Consider the following 22,721-nt stretch of genomic DNA (forward strand, 5'->3'; position numbering starts at 1 on the left):
GATATGGTAATTGCTTTCTTGCCAGATTCCTGGCTTTCTAGTCCTATGCCCATGTCAATACTTGATGTTCCCCAAACCTAAGTAATTTGGTCCATATCTACTGCTTTCTGAAACCATTGTTTATTAAGGAAATATTAAGCTAATTAGTTATACGAACAGTCACATATCTGGTCAGCTGGTCAGAGCCACAACTCACGTTCATTTTACACTCACGTGCCCTGAGCCCCTTCCTCCATCATGTCCCTCTCTTTGCTCTCTGCCTGCTTTCTTTTTCCTGTGAGCCTTATTCTCTCAGTTGCAGATATGCTTTCTCTTCATGACAGGAGAAGATGAAGGCTAATGATCCTCGATCACAGCCTCTCAGCTTAACAACGTCAGCAGAAAAAGAAATTCTTTCTCTGAGAATAATGTATCAGTTCTTGGGAATCACTGTGATGGGTTCTGCTTGAGTTTCACTCCCTAACTTTTAACCAGTTCCACTCGCCAGAAGAATGAAGTCCTAAAGAAGGACTTGGGACCCATGACCATCCCTGTAGTTGATGGCGAGGAAGGCTGTTTGCTTGACAGCACCACTGAAAGAACCTGGAAAGTGGAGCAGGGAACTGTTCCCAGAGGACCAGATAGGACCTATGTCCTTCGCTTCATATTTGATAATTATAACTACTCTTATAACTCTATGTTCATATTAGACCCTAAACTACCTGTTATAAAGTATACGTTCAGTCAATAGCATTTTTATGTCTCTGTTTTTGAAAATATACTAAATAAGCATTAAATTGGAAATAAGAGCATTCTCTATTTATTAAGAATAACTTATAAGGAATAAGAATCTGAAGCTCTATTTTGCACTATTATATGTTATATATTATAGTTATATGTATGTCATATCATATATATAATATATAATTATTTTAGAACACTAAGAATCTGCATTTTACCAAACTTTCTTTTTTAGGTCAAGTACAAATATTCATTTTTTTCCTTTAAAAATGGAGGGTTTTGGTGTATTAAAAATAGAATATCTGTGTATTAAAATTAGAATATCTGCAATGGGGTCTATCTCTAACACTTTAAGTAGATAATTTTGAAAACTTCCATCTCCCCTCTCCTGTAGGAAGGCTTCTAAACTACCTGTGGCTTGATTGCACTGCACTTGCATACCTGACAAACAGGCTGCCATACTGTTTTTACTTAGCTTGTCTCCATAGCGGTAGACTGTGCCTTTCACTGCTATAGCATTAAGGGGCAGTTAGCTGTTTTCCATTTTCTCCCATTCCCCAGTGATTGCCAAATTATGCATCTGTTCTATTTTTTCATTCTTGGAATGAACATTCCCAACCCCTGCTGCCTAAATATTTGAAGACAAAATCACTTACTCATAATGGCAGTTTCTTCACCATTAAGACAAAGAGTTTGTAACTAATCCCAACAGGTCGTACAGTAACTATAATCAATTCAGTCTTGCTGCTGGCCTTGCTCTAAAATGTAAACCATGTCTAGTCATCAAACGCTGAAAACACTTTATGAGCATCTTCCAGGCAATGATCCCTCGTGTCACAAGTACCCTGCCACTGCACCCAAGTCCTCCAGGCTGATTTAAGTCCAGGCTGCTGACCGTTGGTCTGCCCAGAGCTGCTATCAGCTCTTTCTGGACCCCACTGGCACTGTGTTCTCCCTTCTTGTAGCAGCCTTCAGTGACTGAAATACTCTCTGACATCAACTCCCAGCCTGCCTGTACCTGCTTTCTGGCTTGGTATTTGGATCTCCTGATGAGTTTACGGAGTCCCTAGAGCTTGTCCAACTCGATCTGACTGGTCCAGAGTCACCCAAACCCCTTGATGACAAGTGCTTGCTCTTTTACTTAATCTGTCCTTTACTCTGTTGTTTCTGAAAAATATTATCTCGGCTACTGCTGCTGAGCTGTCCACCTTCCCTTCTTCCTTTTACTTGCTTTTCCTGTTTTTTTCCATTGACTGCCACTTGCCCCAGGCTTCTTAGGCTTCACCTAGTTAAAAAATCTCAGTGCATCAAGTGTTATTTGTAGGGTCTCAGTTCTTCTCAGCTGTGATCATATGGGTAGTGCAATATGGGATGAATACTTACCAACTATTTCCCTAGTTTCCCTTATAAACTGTTTCTTTTTCTGGAACTTCTATAGCTCTGGAAGGCTGATTTCTGAAGAGCCACCATTTCACCGCATCCATAATGAAGCCATGCTCCCTCAACTCTTCAATGAGTTAGTTTTAAAGCATCATTTTCCAGCTCCGTACTCATTATATAAAAATCCGTAAAATGGAAATACTAGCATTTACTTTCCTGTCTATCCTGCAGTTAAAAATAAATAATTCATGCAGAACTTTTGGAGATCCATTCATAAATTATGTGATGTGAGTATGAAGTTTTACCATTATTCAAATAAGTGTATTATTACTGGTTGGATGTAAACAAAATAGAAAGGGTTCAGAAAGAAATTATAAGAATAAAGTACAGTACTAAAGATGACTTATTTTTAAAAGGTCAGAAAAATTAAATATGGTTTGATAAACAAAAACTAAGGATAGCATAAGAGATGACAAATAGCTTAATGGTCTACAAAATAAGCAAACATTCGTACAAAGGCATTTTGACATAATGCAGTTAAAATTAAGTCTAATCCCCTTTGGGTTGATATAGTATCTCATAATTTATATTATAATGCATCAAAAGCTATATAAGGAAGACCTTCTGAGATGACTAGCAAGAACTGAGCCTCTGGTATTTAATAATTGCTAATGCTTATTTGCACTTAATACCACGTGACAAATACTGTCTTGGACATTTTTCATGTATTCACTTACTGATTCTTCACCATCTCCTTAGGAAGTAGTTACTATTACACCATTTTATACTGAAGAATCTGAGCGCGGCTGGTCCAGGGTCACAGGGTCTTAGCTGGTAAAGAATGGAGTGAAACCCAGGTTGTATGTCCCCGGACTCACATCCAGCCATACTGCCTCTGTAGAAGATAAAATATCACACTTAAAATGGTTCTTTTCCAACCTCTATAAATATTCCTTCTCTGTGACTTTTGCTGGCTCTTCTCTCTTTCCCTCTATCTTAAATTTCACTGTTCTTATTCTTATTTCTCACTCTTCTAACTCAATATTTCTGTCTTCGGGTGAACTCCTTTATCCCCCTTCCTGATATTGTTTCCCAAATTATTTTGATCTCTGACCGTTCCTCTAAGCACCAGACCTACATCTCCAGCTGCCACTGAACATATCAACTCATATGTCCAGGAGGTATTTCAAGAGAACAAATCAAAATGGAAATCATTGCTTTTCCTTCAGTTTCTCATCTCTGCTAATGCCCCACTCCCTGACCCCAGGCACCCTTGACTCCTGTCTCCATCATTCCTCACATGGATTCTGTCACCAAAATCTCTGAGTTCCAAAATTCTCCAGAAACCTCTTAAATCTGGCTTTATTTCTTCAGTATTTCTACTTCCCATTGGTTTAACACTTCCTTGTCCCTCACCTAAACTAACAAAAATCTACCAATCGCCTAACCACTAATCCCCTTAAGCCTCCTAAAGTCTATCCTCCACTCTACATCCAGTATTACTGTCCTAAAAATAAAACAAAGAAGAGAGAAAAAAAAGAAAAGCCTTCCGGATTAAAATCCTTCATGGATTTTCTTAGGTCCAAACTTCCTGGTATATTTCCATTAAGCCTACATCTCTCGTTATGCTCCAGACCTTCTAAATTTTTTACTGCTCCTGAAGATGCTTTCTCTGAAAGACATGTTCTCTATTCCTTTTGCCTTGAAAGAAGCAAAGCCTATAGCCCCATAAATTCCTTCCTTCTTTATTCTTATTGCTATCAAACTTAATCTGTATCACCCTTTGCCGTGTACCTTTGCCCCTTGACTGGAGCTATCTGTACTCCATGTAAGCGTAAGGACCATGGTAGGTTCATCTTGATAGCCTTAATATTTGACCTAATGCTTGGTACAAAGGAAGTGTTTTTAAAGTTTTTCTTGAATAGAAGAATGGATGCTATATTCCCTTGATAACACAATTTGGTGTACTTAAACACTATGGCTGTAAGCTATCAACAAAGTTGTTTAACTTATAGTGGGGAGGAAAGAGCTGTCATATGAGTTATAAATTTTATTTTAAATGGTCAAACTACTAGCCTTGTACTGACATCACTAAATATCTTATGCTCTATCTTGGACATTTAAATGAGTTTGTTCTTCTTTGTTCTCTCCTTGTAAAGAATCATCTGCTTCTGAGAGTTCTTATGAAATATGAAGCCTCTGGTGCTGGAAATGAGCTATATGTGGATCTGGATGCCACATATATAAAATTAATTGAGCTGTAAATCCAAGATTAATGCTCTCTATGCATGTTTCGGTATCTATCTTATACACCAAAAAAAAAAGTAACAAAAATAAAGAAAGTTGAAGACCCAGTGAGTTCCCAGATGTAAGGAAGCCGGTTATTAAAGATGGCACCTCTTGTCGTGTGCTCTGTTCCATTTAAAAAAAAAAAATTGCCCATCAGAACTGTAACATAAAACAATGCCTACTTATGTGCGTTTGCATGGAAAAATGTAGTACTGTGTCTGTTTTCTCTGTTTCAAAAAGTAGTTTCACGAAGTGAGAATCACATGTCACCGTATATAAAAAAGCAAACATGAAAAAGTTTAAAAAATAATAATAAATTAAAAAATAAAACAACAAAAGCAACAAGCTGTTAAATATTGGATAGAGAAAAGTTGTTAATTTGGGGACTTGCTTATTTAATCAGTTTCAGGGAGCTTTTTTTTTTTTTAATTTAATTTAATTTAATTTATTTATTTCTGTCTGTGTTGGGTCTTCGTTTCTGTGCGAGGGCTTTCTCTAGTTGCGGCAAGCGGGGGCCACAATTCATCGCGGTGCGCGGGCCTCACACTATCGCGGCCTCTCTTGTTGCGGAGCACAGGCTCCAGACGCGCAGGCTCAGTAATTGTGGCTCATGGGCCCAGTTGCTCTGTGGCATGTGGGATCTTCCCAGACCAGGGCTCGAACCCGTGTCCCCTGCATTAGCAGGCAGATTCTCAACCACTGCGCCACCAGGGAAGCCCCAGGGAGCTTTTTAATATATGCTTATTGGTTGGTTAAAAAGGGGTAGGGGCAATAAAAAGTTAAAAGAGGTGCTGAAGTAATAACAGTAGTAAGTCCCTAAGGCTGGAGAAATAAAGGGGAAAAAAACTAGGTTTATCAGAACCTAGAAGCTGGGAGGAGGGGTCCTGTGGGTTTATGATTCATACTTTGGGTGTGGGGTGCAGGGAGAATTTGCTGTGTGGCAGAGCTGATGCCTCAGGGCTCAGAGGAGGGGTCCTTCAGAGCTGGGACTCTGACCTCTGAGGAGGGCGCCCACTGCGGCTGCTGCTGGTACCTCAGGAGCCTAGAAAAGAGTTTCCTGGACCTAGAACTCATCCCTTTGAGGAAGAGTGCCGCCCGTTGTGCTAGTTCTTATGGGGAGTCCAAGAGGCTCCTCTAGAAGTGATGACAGGAAATGGAGACCAGAGCCACTGCGGCTGCTGGGGTAAGGGTCATTGCTGGGCGCTCTCAGGAACGAGGAAGTCCCTTCTCCTCTCACCTTGTCGTCCAGTCTCCCTCCCATACCCTCTACTGGCACCAGAAGCAGAAATCCAGCTGACAAGAAGCAACATAGTTTACAAGGACCCTGCTCCACCATCACAAACCAGAGTATATACAGGGTGGATTTGGAGCTGGGAGACAACAACTTCATAACCTGAAAAGGCAATAAATCTGAATCCTGAATAAATCTCTCATCAATTCTCCCAAAGTGGAAAGGTCTACATGTGTTTTCCCAGAGGCTTAATATATATATACATATATATATGTATGTATGTGTCTAGTAACAAAATATACATTTATATTCATGGCATGATAGCCTATTTTATGCCAACTGTAAATGTAAAAGACATTTACCAATAACTTTGATTTCTCCTTAATTAGCAAGTTACTTTCATCACTTAATACAAGATAAATACATAATTTATGATCCATCATCAAATTTCATGTCATAAAAGGCCTAATTTGAGGGCTTCCCTGGTGGCGCAGTGGTTGAGAATCTGCCTGCCAATGCAGGGGACACGGGTTCGAGCCCTGGTCTGGGAAGATCCCACATGCCGCGGAGCGGCTGGGCCCGTGAGCCACAATTACTGAGCCTGCGCGTCTGGAGCCTGTGCTCTGCAACAAGAGAGGCCGCGATAGTGAGAGGCCCACGCACCGCGATGAAGAGTGGCCCCCGCTTGCCGCAACTGGAGACAGCCCTCGCGCAGAAATGAAGACCCAACACAGCCATAAAAATAAATAAAAAATAAATAAATTTAAAAAAAAAAAAAAAAGGCCTAATTTGACACCATAGCTACATTATAGCCATTAGAGCTCATCTTTTACATGTACTGCCAAACTGAAGCTTGTATGCGTTGGTATAGAACAGGGCAGAAGTAAGGTGGAAAATGGAGAAGTAAATTATCCTATAAAATATTTAATATTAATTGCCAGCTCATTAATCAGACAAAAATATTAGAGCCAGCCAGCAGTGCCATTTCCCCCCCCCCCCCCTTTTCTGGAGACACAGCGTCTCTTGTGTGGATGAGTGTTTCCTGCAGAAGAGTTTTCAGTTGCCCATGGGGATGTGCCAGAAGGGGTTTCCCAAGATGAGGTCTAATAACATGGGGTCCTGGAAACTAGGCGCTCCTGCTGGAAGCTGATCTCCTGAGGCCCCACCAATGCTCAGAGGTCAAAATGCTAATAACTCTGCTTTTGTGGGCTTGACCAGGAGATAGGCTTCTCTTTGGCCCTGGATACCATCTTCCTTTTATTTCATCCAACACAATTCACTATGCATGGACAGCCAAGGTTTTGCAGTTGCTGTTGTTAATATAAGAGAAAATATTCTAGGTAAAAATATAGCATCACAACAGCTGAGTTTTGGGAATTCCCTGGCGGTCCAGTGGTTAGGACTGCACTCTCACTGCCGAGGGCCTGGGTTCAATCCCTGTTTGGGGAACTAAGAACTAAGATCCCTCAAGCCGTGCAGCGAGGCCAAAAACACAAAAAAACAAATGAGTAGTTGCAGCCTCAATATGCAAAGCTGTCCCTCCCAATACACAGCACTCTGCTGTCCTGTGGTAAATTCTGAGAATGTTTACGGCCTCAGGGCTCTCCTCTCATTATGAAGTCTTCTAACTCTTGCGGGGTCTGTGCCTAACTTTAATTTCCAGAATGGGTCTTCTGTCTTCTCTAGGACACATTTCAGGATCAGGGGAAGTCTTTGTCTTAGCCTCAATTTCCTGGTCCTCATCTAGAAATCTCTTGCTTTACACTGTTATCATTCCCTTGAACTTTGTGCTCCATCCAAGAAGCAGGAAGTTCACGCCTCCACTCTACTGACAAATGGCCCCTTGATGCTCCTCCTTGGTCGCCGATCTGATTGCCCAGTCCTCCCTGCCTTTTATGTCAGGGCACTCTCAGCATCGTTCGTTACAGTCACTTATCATTTAAGACTCACCTTTCTACTTCAGAACCTACAGCTTTAATCCCACATTCTGGTAGGAACTCTGAAGTTTCACATATACCAGTATTGTATATTGGCATACAGAAATATTGTGATTTCTTCAGAAGGGAGAGAAAACATTCCACCCAGAATAATTTTAAGATGTTAAACTAGTTCCTGAGTTGTTGCAAGGACTGAATTGGGGTAAGGACATCAACAGGCCATGGAGACTGCCCAGGATGGGTGATTCTAGCTGCGCCTGCCTAATGCTTAATCTCTCTTTATAGATGAGTAAATTCAGGCTGATGTATCTTAAAAATGCCAAGTTAGGGGACAGTGTGCTAATGAAAAGGGCCTGGATTTGAAAGACAGACATACCCAGGTTAGAAGGATGGCCCCTCCATCCACAGTTTTACCTTAAGCAGCTCATTTACATAATACTAGCTGCGCCCAAGTTGCCTCATCTTTAAAGACCTTCATAAGATTGTTATGAAAATGCATGAAATAGCAAACGTAAAGTTCAAACACAGGTAAATATGTAACAAACAGTAACATTTCCCATGTGTGCCTCCATCTTCTATCCACATGCTGCCCCTTTTTTTATTCTGGGGGTATGTTGACACTGTGCTGCTCTCTGATTCCTTCTTCATGCTGAAATTGGCCATAATCACTATTCTCATTACTTATTAAATTCCTTCTATGTACCTCATGTTTAATATTACCCTATTTCATGCATTCTCCATGGAGGTGATATTGGTCCCAAGGGTATGTAAATTGGTTTGGGGGGCAGTACTCTCTTTATGCATAAAGCACTAATATGCATTTAACACCTAGAGAAATACACAGTGTATCTGGGGTATTAAAATTTCATTGTGGAGATTAGAAAAAAGTGTCTAAAAAGACTCCTTGAGGCCAGTAATATGAAAAAGGTGAGAGATACTGCTCTATGTAATTGCAGAACCCCAATTTCTCCTGCAACCATCCTACTAGGTCTATAACAGAAAGCTTAGAGGTGAAATGAATTGTCCAAGGCCACAGAGTTAGTGAGTGATAGGCATATAAGTGAAACAGATTTCTGGGCAATTTTACTTCCCAGAGGGAGAGGCTGACAAATTGCAGATATTAGAGAAAGAGCAACTGCAAGAAAATCGGCCCCACTGGACATTTCCTAATTTAGAAAAGTCTGCTAGTACCTGAACGGAAGTAACAGGTGTGCCCTGGTCTCACAACAGTGGAACTATTGAAACTTTTGGATCAAAACCTCAGAGAACTCTTCTCATTAAAGCACAAATGCAGCCACCAATACTTCTTGTAGTGGAAGAGTCAGAAGGCCTGGGTTTAGTCCTGTCTGTGCCAGGAAGGTGTGAAATGTCGCTTATCCTTCCTAGACCTCAAGTGCCTAATCTATAAAGTCTGTAGATTTTCCCTTTCTCTCTCTCTCTTTCCCTCCCTCCCTTCCTTCCTTCCTCCTTTCCTTCCCTCCCTTCCTTCCTTCCTTCTTTCCTTCCTTCCTTCCTACCTTCCTTCCTTCCTCCTTTCCTTCCCTCCCTTCCTTCCCTCCCTCCCTTCCTTCCTTCTTTCCTTCCTTCCTTCCTTCCTTCCTACCTTCCTTCTTTCCTTCCTACTTTCCTTCCCTCCCTCCCTCCCTTCCTTCCTCCTTTCCTTCCCTCCCTCCCTTCCTTCCTTCTTTCCTTCCTTCCTTCCTTCCTACCTTCCTTCCTCCTTTCCTTCCCTCCCTTCCTTCCCTCCCTCCCTTCCTTCCTTCCTACCTTCCTTCCTTCTTTCCTCCCTCCTTTCCTTCCCTCCCTCCCTTCCTTCCTTCCTTCCTACCTTCCTTCCTTCCTTCCTCCTTTCCTTCCCTCCCTTCCTTCCTTTCCTTCCTTCCTTCCTTCCTCCCTCCTTTCCTTCCCTCCCTCCCTTCCTTCCTTCTTTCCTTCCTTCCTACCTTCCTTCCTTCCTCCTTTCCTTCCCTCCCTTCCTTCCCTCCCTCCCTTCCTTCCTTCTTTCCTTCCTTCCTTCCTCCCTCCTTTCCTTCCCTCCTTTCCTTCCCTCCCTCCCTCCCTTCCTTCCTCCTTTCCTTCCCTCCCTTCCTTCCTCATTTCCTTCCCTCCCTTCCTTCCCTCCCTTCCTTCCTCCTTTCCTTCCCTCCCTTCCTTCCTCATTTCCTTCCCTCCCTCCCTTCCTTCCTTCCTCCTTTCCTTCCCTCCCTCCTTCCCTCCCTCCCTTCCTTCCTTCCTTCCTCCCTCCTTTCCTTCCCTCCGTCCCTCCCTCCCTTCCTTCCTTTTTTAATACCAAAACTCCTCTTCACAAGTGAAATCTCTTGTGAGGTAACCATTGAAGATGACGAGGCAAGGCTCTGGCCACAGGGCCACTCCAGCTTGCTATCCCCACCTCAGCAATCATGAAGGACCTTAGAACTCCTCAGCCCTGTGGAAGCCAGTTAGAAGACCACCTAATTCAGTCCCTTCAATTTTGTAGTCTTTGGCTTTGGACTTGTACTCTAAAGGGATGACTGAGTTGACCAAAAGTTATTGTGCAAACAGTGTTGCCGCTGTGCACATATGCCTGGTCAGAAATGGGATACTTTAATCTCTAGTCACCTCATGAGTGAGTTTTTATTGATACACACACATAGAAACACATATATGTAGATTTAAATATTGGCTGACAAAGCAGAACGTTATGAGTACGTTTGCTGATATTCATTATCAGGATATTTGTCAACAGTTGTCACATGAAAAGGCTGGGCTGATCTCCACACATTAGTTTTCCATATCATGACTTAACTGATGGTTGATTTCTTTTGGAACACAGCTTTTGGCATTTTAAGAAGCCCTAATGAAGAAGACTGAATGACAAAATCACTTAAAACTTTTATTACTCTGCAGGTCCTGTCTATTCATACACTCCTTTCTTCAGCTTGGGGACCTCAATTATTATTCTGCTTTTAAGTGTCTGGTTCGCTGGCTTCTACTCCAAATACAGTTAATTATCAAACTTCGACTGAAAAATTATCAAGACCTTTTGATGTGTCAGATCTCTTCTGCTTGCTGTACTATCGTTGCTGCAGTGTTAGTAGCGTCCCCCAATTAATGGATTTTAATCTGCTCACCCCACTTAGTGCTAAGATCTTTGGATCTTCTTCATTCCTACTACATTTCTAGTCTCTGACTTTGCCATTTAGGTATGAGCCAACTCTGGCTTGCTTTTGATTCTAAAGCCCTCCACCGACTGACCTCTGCTTCTGAGGCCACAAGTTTTCAGACATCTCACTGCATCCTGCTTGTGGGATTGTCATATTCTCACTTCTCTCCTGACCTTTGGCTTAGAGCCACAGTCTCTGCTCCAGGACTGTAGTGCAATTTGCAAATGTTTTATTATTAATGGGCCATATCCACTTGAAAGAATTCCCAGTTATATATTTATATATACATTATATATGTAATTTATATATTATATAATATATATTTATATATATATATATATAAAATGTATGTAATTTATATATTTTATAATATATATATAGGTCACATTTGTTTTGTTTGTTTAATTGATTTTTTACTGAGGTATAGCTGATTTACAATGTTGTGTTAGTTTCAGGCATACAACAAAGTGATTCAGTTATACATACATATATATCTATTTTTTTCAGATTCTTTTCCCTTATAGGTTATTGCAGAATATTGAGTATAGTTCCCTGTGCTATACACACAGGTCCTTGTTGGTTATAATTGATTTTTAATTTAATGTTCTTGTTATTCTAAGAAGCCCATTAGTAAATGCTCACAGGAAATTATTTATGCTGTGAATTACACTGAGCAGTTTTCACCAGCAGTCATCTATTTTAATCAATCATATAGTATTTCCCAGTGTTCAGCGTTCTTTGAAGGGACTGTGTTTTGTACATTCTTAAACCTTGCCTTTTGCGATTTTAGTCACCTAGCTCAGCAGAGGAGTAACATGTTTTCAAGAAAAGTGCAGTTTGAAATTCTGAATTTTCCATCAGTGGCAGTGGCATTCAAATTCTATTTTTGAAGACTTCTTGAGTTGTTTTTCTTTCCTTCTTTCATTATTTTGTGTGTGTGTGTGATGCACACACAAAAAAGGAGCTCTTTGAAATAAAGGAAAACAAAGTAGAGTATGAGTTTTCTTGTCTTCCCCAGACATTTCCTTCAAGAGGACTTACCTAAGGGTTTGCAAACAATTACTGTGCTACTTCCTTGTACTACTGGTTTATATTTATTTGTTTAAAGAGGTAAAAATGTAAACTATGAACAAAATTACTTAAGTATTTATATATAATATACAATATATAAATATAATATATAAATATATAATATAATGTGGTAGATTAATGGGGCTATTAAAGGTGCCCCCCCCCAAATCATTACAATCAAGTGTAAGACACTGACAATTAAGCTGCATGTGATTTGCAGATATTCTCTAAGATTGTTTGAAATGACGTTTAGTTTCCATAATACTAAGCGGCAGGCCCATCTATTTGAGCTAAGGGTTAGATTGCTTCTTTAAAAGGTAATGACAACAGATACAACTTTCCATCAAGAGACTTGTGAGTGTATGAGAATCACAATCACGCTCCTGTCTCTAGGTTCTAAACCAATTGCAAGATTAATACAGTTATAAATAAGTAAGAAAATGATCATATTCTTACTGGTAAATTAGGTTGGAAAATACAGCTGGGATCTGAGAGCTGAACTCTGGCTTCCTAACACCCCGCCCTTCCCCAGTGGCCATCAAGTCTGGTTCTTTTTTTTTTTTTTTTTTTTTAACATCTTTATTGGAGTATAATTGCTTTACAGTGGTGTGTTAGTTTCTGCTTTAAAACAAAGTGAATCAGCTATACATATACATATATCCCCATATCTCCTCCCTCTTGCGTCTCCCTCCCACCCTCCCTATCCCACCCCTCTAGGTGGACACAAAGCACGGAGCTGATCTCCCTGTGCTATGTAGCTGCTTCCCACTAGCTATCTATTTTACATTTGGTAGTGTATATGTCCTTGAGACTCATTATGAGAGAGAGCAAGCGGGTCTGCAGAGCCGAGACTTCCCCTGCCGGTCATGCCGTGGGAAGCTGTTCCTCATGACAGCAGTTGCAGAGAGAAGAATGTGCCTCCTACAACCAGCTGATTCCAAAAAGAGAGCCTGGAAGTAGCTGAGTTGTGCGTTCTTAGTGCCTTTGCCTAATCTTATCCATCAGATAAATCACTCCCTCTTCCAGAGGGAGCCATAGTGGAGATGTCAGGACTAGAGATAGATTATCGAGGCCTCCATATAGAGTTGATGGCGGAAAACTTTAAGGTGGCCATTATTATTCCAACTTAGAAAATGAGAAAGCAGCCTGATAGAGATTAGAGACTCGGTCAATGTCACGGAACTAGTAACTGATGGAGCAAAGCTTTAGATGCTCCACTCAGCGAGGCTGCCTTCGTCAAAAGCGGCACAGCTATAAAACGGTGCTGATGCAAACATCTGCTCATTTTCTTCTCACACGGAGGCTGCCATAGGGTTTTTTTGTTTTTTGGGTTTTTTTTAACAGCTCAAACCCATCTTCTGCTAAAATCGGTACTTCAGGGAAAGATGATCATTCCTCTCTTAGCATATTCTTATGAATCTTTTGGTTGCATGCTGCTCTCTTCCTTGTCTGGCAGAAACTTCAGTCAATGTTTCTGAGCCAGGGTTACCCTAGTCTTATGGTCACTGTTCTCTGCTCTCTCCTCCCCTCCAGTACCACTCCTGCCCCCTCTCACCCCATGGCAGATAGCCTGTGCTCTGGATCTGATCATGGGCTCCCTGTCTCTCCTGCTGTTAGTCAAAATGCAATTGCATTTAGTAACATAGCCTCTGGTTTCTTAAAGTCAGATGCTTTTTAATCTCCATTTTCTTTCTTAAATATATTAAGATAATTAACTTTTTTTTAACAAGGCAGAGGGGATTTCACAGTAGAACAATTTCATTAGGTGAAAATATTTTACCCACTCTACTCTAATAAAAACATAAACAACAACAACAAAACCCTCAAAAAGCTTCTCCAGCAAAATCAACCAACTAACACACATTCTCAATGCCCTCTTCCCCTTCCCCATACATACTGGTGCCTATTCTGATATGTTTCACATTTTTTCTAGCACAGATATTTTTATGGACGTTGAGAAGCATTTCAGGCAATATTCAAATGGGTCACTAAACGCATTCATTTGTGATTTCTGCATGTGTGACTATTCTGACAGACAGATATTCAGAATTCTAGCTTGTATATCAGCTTTGCCAAGGAAAAGGTGTCCACCTGACAGAATTACTCAACTTTGAGATTTGCATATAAGGAACACCTATCTATAAATCTGTCTACATCTTTAACTATAAAATCAATGATTGTCACATAATAAAACTGCCTAAGTTCGATATATGAGTTAAATCTAATTTTTATGAAAATAATTCTAGTTTGTTAAATATTACCATATAGTTGCTGAGACCAAACCATATTAATAAAGAACTAGCATGAGGTGAAGCGCAGGAGGAAGGCTTTAGGAGGCAGGAAACTTGGGATGGAGACTGGCTGTAAGGTCCTCTGTGTGGCACTTGCCATTTATCCCCTGCATAGCTCAAATTTCTTCATGATTGAAAAGTGAATAATAAGATCTGACTCATTGGCTGTGTTATTTTAAATTAAAATAAGAATGAATGTACAGTTCTTAGCACAGACCCTGGCACATAGAGAGTGCTTCATTAAAGAGAATTACATAATTATTGTATAATTAAAACTATACAATGAAAGAAAGGATAGTTTGTCTTATTATTTCTCTCTAAAGTCAACTTACCTATTTAGAAGCCAATTCAAAAAGACAAACAAACAAGGAAACAGGTCTTGTGGAAACATATATAATCCGTATGGATGATTTAAATCATCTGAAATTTATTGAAGGCTAGACTGTAAGAATCTTTCCACATCCACTGATTTATTATTTTCTTATATTTCTAAAGTTATTTTCAACCTTTATCTTATCTTATTCTTTCAATAGTCCTTCTGATTGTTAACCTTATTTTACAAATAAGGCACCTGTTGCTAAGAATAAATAAAATATATTGACCAAAGGTTCATGGACGCTATAGGACAAGAATAAGGAGAATCCACATGGTTCATTGTCATTTGTATGACGCCTCATTACCTCTAACAGTACGAAATTTTGTGAAAGTTGTTAAGTTCTTGCACTTACATTTACATACTTATAAAATGCAAGTGCTCTACATTTGTAATACTTTCTTTAAGCTGAAACTCCTTGAAGAAGCACATAAAGTATTTATGAAAACTTTTAAATGACAAACAACAATATCCATTTCATTGTTCTTGCCTGTAAAATGAAGTTGATAGAGACACACTATTTTAGGACTTGCTTACTTTTTGAACATTTACAATAGTGCTGAATTAAGTTTCATCAAAATAAAACAAGAAGATGGGCTCCATTGAGAAAACTGTCTAGAGTCTAAAGAGAGGGAAATTACGATTTAGTGAAATGGTATATAATTTCATGAAATTCGTAAGATGGTACTAGTGCTTGTAGAGCAATGCTTTCTTTTGAAAAGTCAAAATAAGCCGATTTGGTTAGAGACGTATAACCTCAGACTTCACGATGGATAAGGTAAATAACAGATTTAACAAACTGCATATAGGAGTTATTCAACTCATGTTTGCAATTATTGACAAAACCGCCATAGCAGAGAAAAAATAGTGTAACGTTAGAGTTAAATGGTCCAAAGATAGACTCACATCTTGGTTCTGTTATACATTAGCTGTACAACCTTGGGCATATTACTTAATCTCTCTGAATTACCATTTCCTTATCTTTAAAATGGAGACTTCCCAGCCTTCTCAGCCTTCTTCCAGGATTAGAGATCATCTATATGAAGAGTCTAGAATGTAGTGCATTTTCCATGAAAGATGACGATCTTGTGTGTTTGGATTTCTCTGAAAGCAGAAGGCTGAGACAGAGACTTGAATGCAGGCAGTTTATTTGAGCAGAAATACCAGGAAGGAGGAATGGGAAAGCATGGTGAGCAGGACTGGGAAGGTAGCAGAGGCAGCGAAGAGTATGTTTAGAGCCCATGAGGGCCCCATTCCCACTGGGACCTCTGAAAACATCAACTACCTTCCCTATTTATCCATTTTCATAAGAGGAGGGACCAGAACATTTGTCCACTGGCATAGTTCCTTTTCTGTAAGGATTTACTTTTCCAACTTCATGTTAAGAAATGTCACAACTTACACCCTTTTTGGTCAAGGTGCTGTGATTATTGACTGCAAAAGCTCTCTGAGGCTTGACTTTCCATTGTTAAGGCTTCAGGATTTTATGTACAAGATGGAAGCCTCTATTCAACTGCTACCATTTTCAAGAGTCTAGTACTCAGCATGGGAGAAAAGTGCTCTTATCAGGGGTCTGGCTGAAGTGAAGGGGGTGGTCACATTAGAGAATCTGGGTAGGAGGAGAAAGTAATTGACTAGGACACAGCATGCTGTCAAGGGTAACTTCCAGAGAGACAAGGGTTGCAGAAGATGAGGGTAAAACTATAAAGGGAGAAAGAGAATTCTAAAGTTTTTTATGAAGTCTTTCTTTGTAGTGATGCAGATACAAATATACATTTATATCTTCTTTTCAGAGCCTTATTATTCTTCAAGGCTTTCAAAGTTAAACTGTTAATACTGGACCATAAGGCTTCTTTGCTTTGTATGGGTTACATGTGAGATGTGTACACACCTAGTACTCAACTAATATTCAGGTCATCCTCTAAGTGGAGTATTGTGGATTTAATTCTCAAAGATGTGTCATTTATGGGTCTTACGTCCTCCTAATGGTTGTGCTGTGCATCTAGTCATCTTATAACTGATACTGGTTTGCAATAAATGTGCAAGTCTCAGGGTAATACTGACATCAAAAGATTGCATTTGAATACTACTTTGTTTACCAAAAGAACACCTTCTCATAAAATTTCTCATTTAAATATCACAGTAAGGGGGAGAATTTCACTGTTATAGATATGTTGTAGACACTGGGACTCAAGGTTTGTGGCTACTCTAAGTCCATATGGTTTTCTAAGTCCATACTGTGTGGACACTTAAATGTAGATTTTCTTTCTACTAGTCCAGCTTTTTTCCCGCTATACATAGCTACATTATCATAATATTTGTATACTATGAGTTTTACATTACTTCATAAATTGATGTTCTATATTAAGTATATCTTTATTATTGATTACCTAAAATAGAAGATATTACAAAAATAATTTTAAAATGTTTTCTATATAAAAATATTTACATATACAGAGGCACATGTGTATTTGTGACATACTCTAAAAAGACTGATTTATAAAATTCAAGATATTATTAATATCATTGTTATTATATGCTCAACTCTCTGCAAAGTACTATAGTCAGACAAACTATAAGACAGTACTCACGTTGGAGATTTTACAGTCTACTTTGAGATATAATTCTAAATCCCCAAGGAAAAAAAATAGCATATGTATTAGTCAGGGTTATCCAGAGAAATAGAACCAATAGGAGATAGATGATAGACAGATAGATAGATAGATAGATAATAGATAGATAGGAGAGCTTTATGATAGGAATTGGCTAACCCGGTTATGGAGGCCGAGAAGTCCCATGATCTGCCATCTACAGGCTGGAGAACCAAGAAAGCCAGTGGTGTAATTCAGTCTAAAGGCCCAGTCCTAGTCTGAAGGCCTGAGAATGGGTTGGGGTGGGGGGATGGGATGGTATAAGTCCTAGTCTGAATCTGAAGGCCCGGGAACTAAGCGTGCTGATGTCCAAGGACAGGAGAAGGTGGAGGTACCGGCACAAACAAAGAACAAATTCATCCTTCCTCTGCCTTTTTGTTCTCTCCAGCCCCTCAACGGATTGCATGATGCTAACCAGCATTGGTGAAGGCGAGCTTCTTTACTCGTGAGGTCTATTGATTCCAATGCTAATCTCTTCTGGATATACCCTCACAGACATACTCAGAAATACTGTTTTAACAGTGATCTGGGCATTCTTTAGTACAGTAAAGTTGACATAAAATTATCCATCACAGCCTATAATCGTGTGCCTAATCCGATACTATAGAAACATGTGAGATAGATAGAAATGAAATGGGCTAGCTCTTGAAAGAAGGAAGGGTTTATATATGATGAAGACTGGAAAAATACATGAAATTAGGAGGTGAGGAAAAGAGTTGTTTTTCAAAATGGTAAAATTGGTTCAATTCAACAGTAGAGTGGAACCAGATTATGCATGGATTTTAGCCATAGGAATTTGGATTTGAGGCTTTAGCATTGCATTTTCCAAAACGTGGCCTGAAGACATTTGGGGATTCCCCCAAAACATTTTAGGTGTCTGTGACATAAAAACTATTTTCATAATAATACTAAGATACCATGTTTTAAAATTTTGGATTGGTATCTGTACAGTTGGTACAAAAGTGCTTGTTACAACTGCTAGCATCTTAACATGAATCAAGACACCCACACCAAAACTGTGTTATTGGTCATTGTATTCTTCACCACCATGCACTTACATTTAGGAAAAAAAGGAAAATATACAGTTTCAGTTGAGAGCTATTGATGAAGCAGTCAGAATTATTAATTTTATTGAATCTCAGTCTACCAGGTTTCTAGATGATGAAATAAGAGCACTTCTAATTCCTACCAAAGTATGATTGTTGTCTCAAGGAAAAGCTCTCATGACATTGAGTGGGAACCTGAACTAGCTGCTTTTCTAACGCATTACCCTTTTTCCTTCAAGGGCTGACTGACAGAAAAATTATGGTTATGCAAACTTAAGTATACGGCAGATATTTCCTTGAAATGGCTGGAATGAGCTTGTCACTTCAAGGAGAACAACTGACAATATTTGTTGCCAATGATAAAGTTTTAGCTTTCAAGCAAAAAAGCAGACTTTTAGAAAACTTATACTATGAATGTGAGCTTCATAGATTTTCATTTCTTAAAGACTTAGCTGATGAGACCAATGGTGATATTAAGAAATGTAAATTTTAATATTGTATAATGAAATGTGTCAACGTGAAAGGCTTGTATAGCTTAGTGAACCACTATTTACCCGATGATAAATACATCATGTTACAAGATCATGAATGGATGAAAGATTCATTCAGAATGCAAAATAGACCAACGGATTTTAATGTAGTAGCATATGGAAGTTCAGTGATATTTCTTTGGTTTCCACATTACCACTGATCTTTAAGAAACTACTACAGTGAAGTAATAGGGTAGTATCAAAGAAAAATATCTATAATTATCTGAAAAGGTTATTAGAATACACCTCATTTTCCAACTATATTAGTGCACGAGGCTGTTTTCTTTATATACTTTAACCAACACAACATAGGACCATAAATTGAATATAGAAGAAAATAAAAGAACCCAGTTGTATTAAGCCAAGAATTAAAAATACTTGCAAAAAAAAAAAAAAACCCTGTAACTGCTTAATAATATTTTAAATAAATAAATATTTATTATATTTTAAATAAATATAAAATGAATAAATATGTTTTTTAAATGTGTTACTTTTAAAACAAATACTGGGCTAAATCTTGTTAAATCTTTGTTTAAAATGAATTCATAAATAGATATTTTTAAAATTTCTATTTTAATTTCAAACATTATAAATATTGATAGATATAACCCACATAAACAAAAGTACTTAGGTATCCTCAGTAATCTGTAAAATTTTTAGGAGGTGTGAAGACCAAAAAGGGTGAGATCTGCTACGTTGGCAGAAGGGTAATCCCAGAAGATTTTTGAGTCTTCAATTTTGTCTCCCTTACAGCCTTTACACTCCAATATAAAGCTCTGTTTCTAACTCCTTTTTAAAGCTCCCTAAAGACCAAGCTCTTTAACATTCTTCAACATTTCATATGAAGGCCTATATGAAAATTCTTTAGTTTTCTTTCCCCAGACACCACTCACCATTTTACATATTACCATTACTCATGGGGATAAAACACGCCGTGTCATGCTGTGTTACACGCTCATGCCTCTGCTCCTGCTGTTTCCCTCGACTGGAAACCATGCATGTTTTCTTCTGCCTATATATGACTTTTCTATCAAGACCTAGATTGGGCACATCTCCCTCAGGAAACTGTAACTGAACTCCCAGTCTGGGTCTTGTGCTGATTCTTTATGCCCCTATATCTCAACATAAGCATTTAGCATATTATTGTGATATTTCTTATTTCTGGATCTGTTTTATCTCATGACTAGTTAGCTTCTTGAGGATAGAGACCTTGGACCTAATTAATGCATGGTTGTCACTTAAAAATGCTTGTTTATTTAAACTTGCTTGCTTAATAATTCTTGCTTAATAAATCATAGTACTGTAAATTCTTATATAATAACTTATATAATAAAAATACTAATTAGGAGCGTTAATCTGGTAACTGCTTTCAAAATGATTTCAAGTCAAAAAGGTCAGCGATAGAACTTAAGAAAAATTCTGATAAACAAACAAATAAACAAGTACATAAATCAAGCTCATTTTTTCTCCTTGTTGACATACAGATCAAATGACAGTAATAAGTTTTGAAAAAAAAATTTAGCAGTAGGTCCATGCAACTGCAGCTTTACTCAGCTTTCCTAAAATGGAGGTGATTATTTAATATTTTTAATCACATTTGTTTTATGAAGGCCGACTCTAACTTTTTAAGGTCATTGTTGCAAATATGGTTTCATAAAAATCTGCGCAAGAGTTTTCAAAGAAATAAAAATCAGATTGGTTTGGAATAAGGTTATCATAACATTTTTTAAATTCTAATATTAAAGTAATGAATAAATTATATTTAATTTCTTGTTTGGATTGAATATGGTCTTTAAATAGTAGTTACATTTTAAAATGAGGACACTTTTTAACAAATGCGCTCATTGCCTTGCAATGACCAACTTTAAATGTATCTGGATATAAGACACCCATCTGAGTACAGTAATGATAGATAAGAACTTATTACTAATATTTCTACACATGAGTTCTATTGACATGCATGTTCCGAGCTACAGGGACTTGTCTGATTGCTTTTCCAGGTGTCCTTCCATTTCAGCTACTTCCTTAGTCCTAATGTAGGTCTATTAGCATACTGCTTCCGTTGAGTTTGCACAGCTTTCTTGCCAAGGGCTGCCCTGCAGTTGCTCCATCATTGGGGTAACCGGCTGTTACTTATTTAAAGCCTCCATCATTTCGTATGACAGAATAACTTAATTATGCCCTGCTTTGGAGATGTTAAATGAAACTATCTTCAAAACAAGTGCACTTCGCTTAATATTTTTCTCCATCAAGTACTTGAACAGTAGTGACATTTTTGTCATAAGCACTAAGTAATTAAATGCTTTATAAATGGAGGCCTTCTGATAGGGTAATTATAGTTGAGGCAGAACACTCCTCTAAAGTACCTGAGATACAAATTGTGGTGGCTGATGCTCAAGTATGGATGAAAGGGTTTTGGAAAAATGAAAATTTGATAAACAGATAATGAACTGTCATTATCGATGCTCTGGACCAAATTTTGTTTTTCAGCTTTTGGATAGGGTCGCATGAGCGGTTGTTGTAATCCTTTCAGTGGATCACAAAATCTCTTTATTGAGTCATGACCAGCATTGAGAGAAAGAAAGAAGGAAAGAGAGAGAGACAGAGACAGAAAGAGAAACAGAGACAGAGAGAGACAGAGAGACTGAGAGAGACAGAGAGAGAGAAACCGAGGGAGGGAGGAAGGAAGGAAGGGGAAAGAGAGGGCAGGAATAGAATGTAAAAGAGTGTGTAGTAGGTGCTAAGGGTAAGTTCTGTTTCCTAAATTTTAGTTGTAGTTATATGTTATATGTAGTTATATGTATGATGTATTCTACATCCCGGATCAAATATAAACATTTTTCTTACTGTGAGCCCCTGTCCACAAATTTGAAAAGCAAAGTCTTGAGATTAATTGCCATATAAAACTTTTATAGAAGTTGCCAAAATCCTCTGAGATTAAACTCCTAAGCACACTTGCCATCTCACAAATACCTGCCTTTAGTCATGTTTTTCTCCCCTAACTTTGAAAAAATATTTCTTACTGTGATAAAATGCACATAATGTAAAATTTATCATTTTAATCATTTTAAGAGTATAGTTCAGTGATATTAAGTATATTCGTATTGTTGTGCAACCATCACCACCATCCATCTCCAGAGCTCTTTTCATCTTGCAAAACTAAATGGCTAACCTCTCTACCCATTAAACAGTAACCCCCCATTCCACCATCTCCCCTCCAGTCCCCAGCAATCATGACTGTACTTTCTTTTGCTATGACTTTGACTACTCTAAGTACCTCATATAAGTGGAATCATAATATTTATATTTTTGTGACTGGCTGATTTCTCTTAGCATAATATCCTAACTTTCATCAATGTTGTAGCTTATTCAGAATTCCCTTCCTTTTGAATGCTGGATAATATTCCATCGTATGAATATACCACATTTTGCTTATCCATTCATCTATTGATGGGCACATGGGCTGCTGCTGTGTTTTAGCTAATGTGAATAAGGCTGCTATGTACATGGATGTACAAATGTCACTCTGAGTTTTACTTTCAATTCTTTGGGGTATATACCCAGAAGTGGAATTGGTCAATTATATTGTAATTCTATTTTTAATTTTTTGAGGAACTCCTATTCTGTTTTCCACATCAGCTATACCATTTAACATTTCCCACCAACAGTGTACAATCAATTTTTCTATGTCCTTGCTAACACATGTTATTTTCTGTTGTCTTGATAGTAGCCATTCTAATGGGTATGAGGTGGTATCTCATTCTGGTTTTGATTTGCATTTCCCTGATGATTAGTGATGGTAAGCATGTTTTCACGTGCTTATTGACCATTTGTATGTCTTCTTTGGAAAACTGTTCATACAAGTCCTTTGCCCATTTTTGAATCAGGTTGTTTGGTTTTTGTTTGTTTGTTTGTTTTTCCCCCAATGTTTTAATTTGAAATAATTTTAGACTTACAGAAGAGTTCTAAAAGTAGTTCAGAGAGTTCCCATATGCCCTTCCCCTAACTTCTCCTAATGTTAACATCTTATATAACTATGGTAAAGTTATTGAAACTAAT

General features: G+C 38.4%; 1 protein-coding gene across 2 annotated transcripts in view; it reads left to right on the plus strand.

Moving 5' to 3' along the window:
• Window positions 1-22,721, plus strand: part of GRM8 (glutamate metabotropic receptor 8) — a 765,258-nt gene that overhangs the window by 692,365 nt on the left and 50,172 nt on the right. The window lies entirely within an intron of this gene.

Source organism: Balaenoptera musculus, chromosome 9 (genome assembly GCF_009873245.2).
Source record: "Balaenoptera musculus isolate JJ_BM4_2016_0621 chromosome 9, mBalMus1.pri.v3, whole genome shotgun sequence".
Lineage (NCBI taxonomy): Eukaryota > Metazoa > Chordata > Mammalia > Artiodactyla > Balaenopteridae > Balaenoptera > Balaenoptera musculus.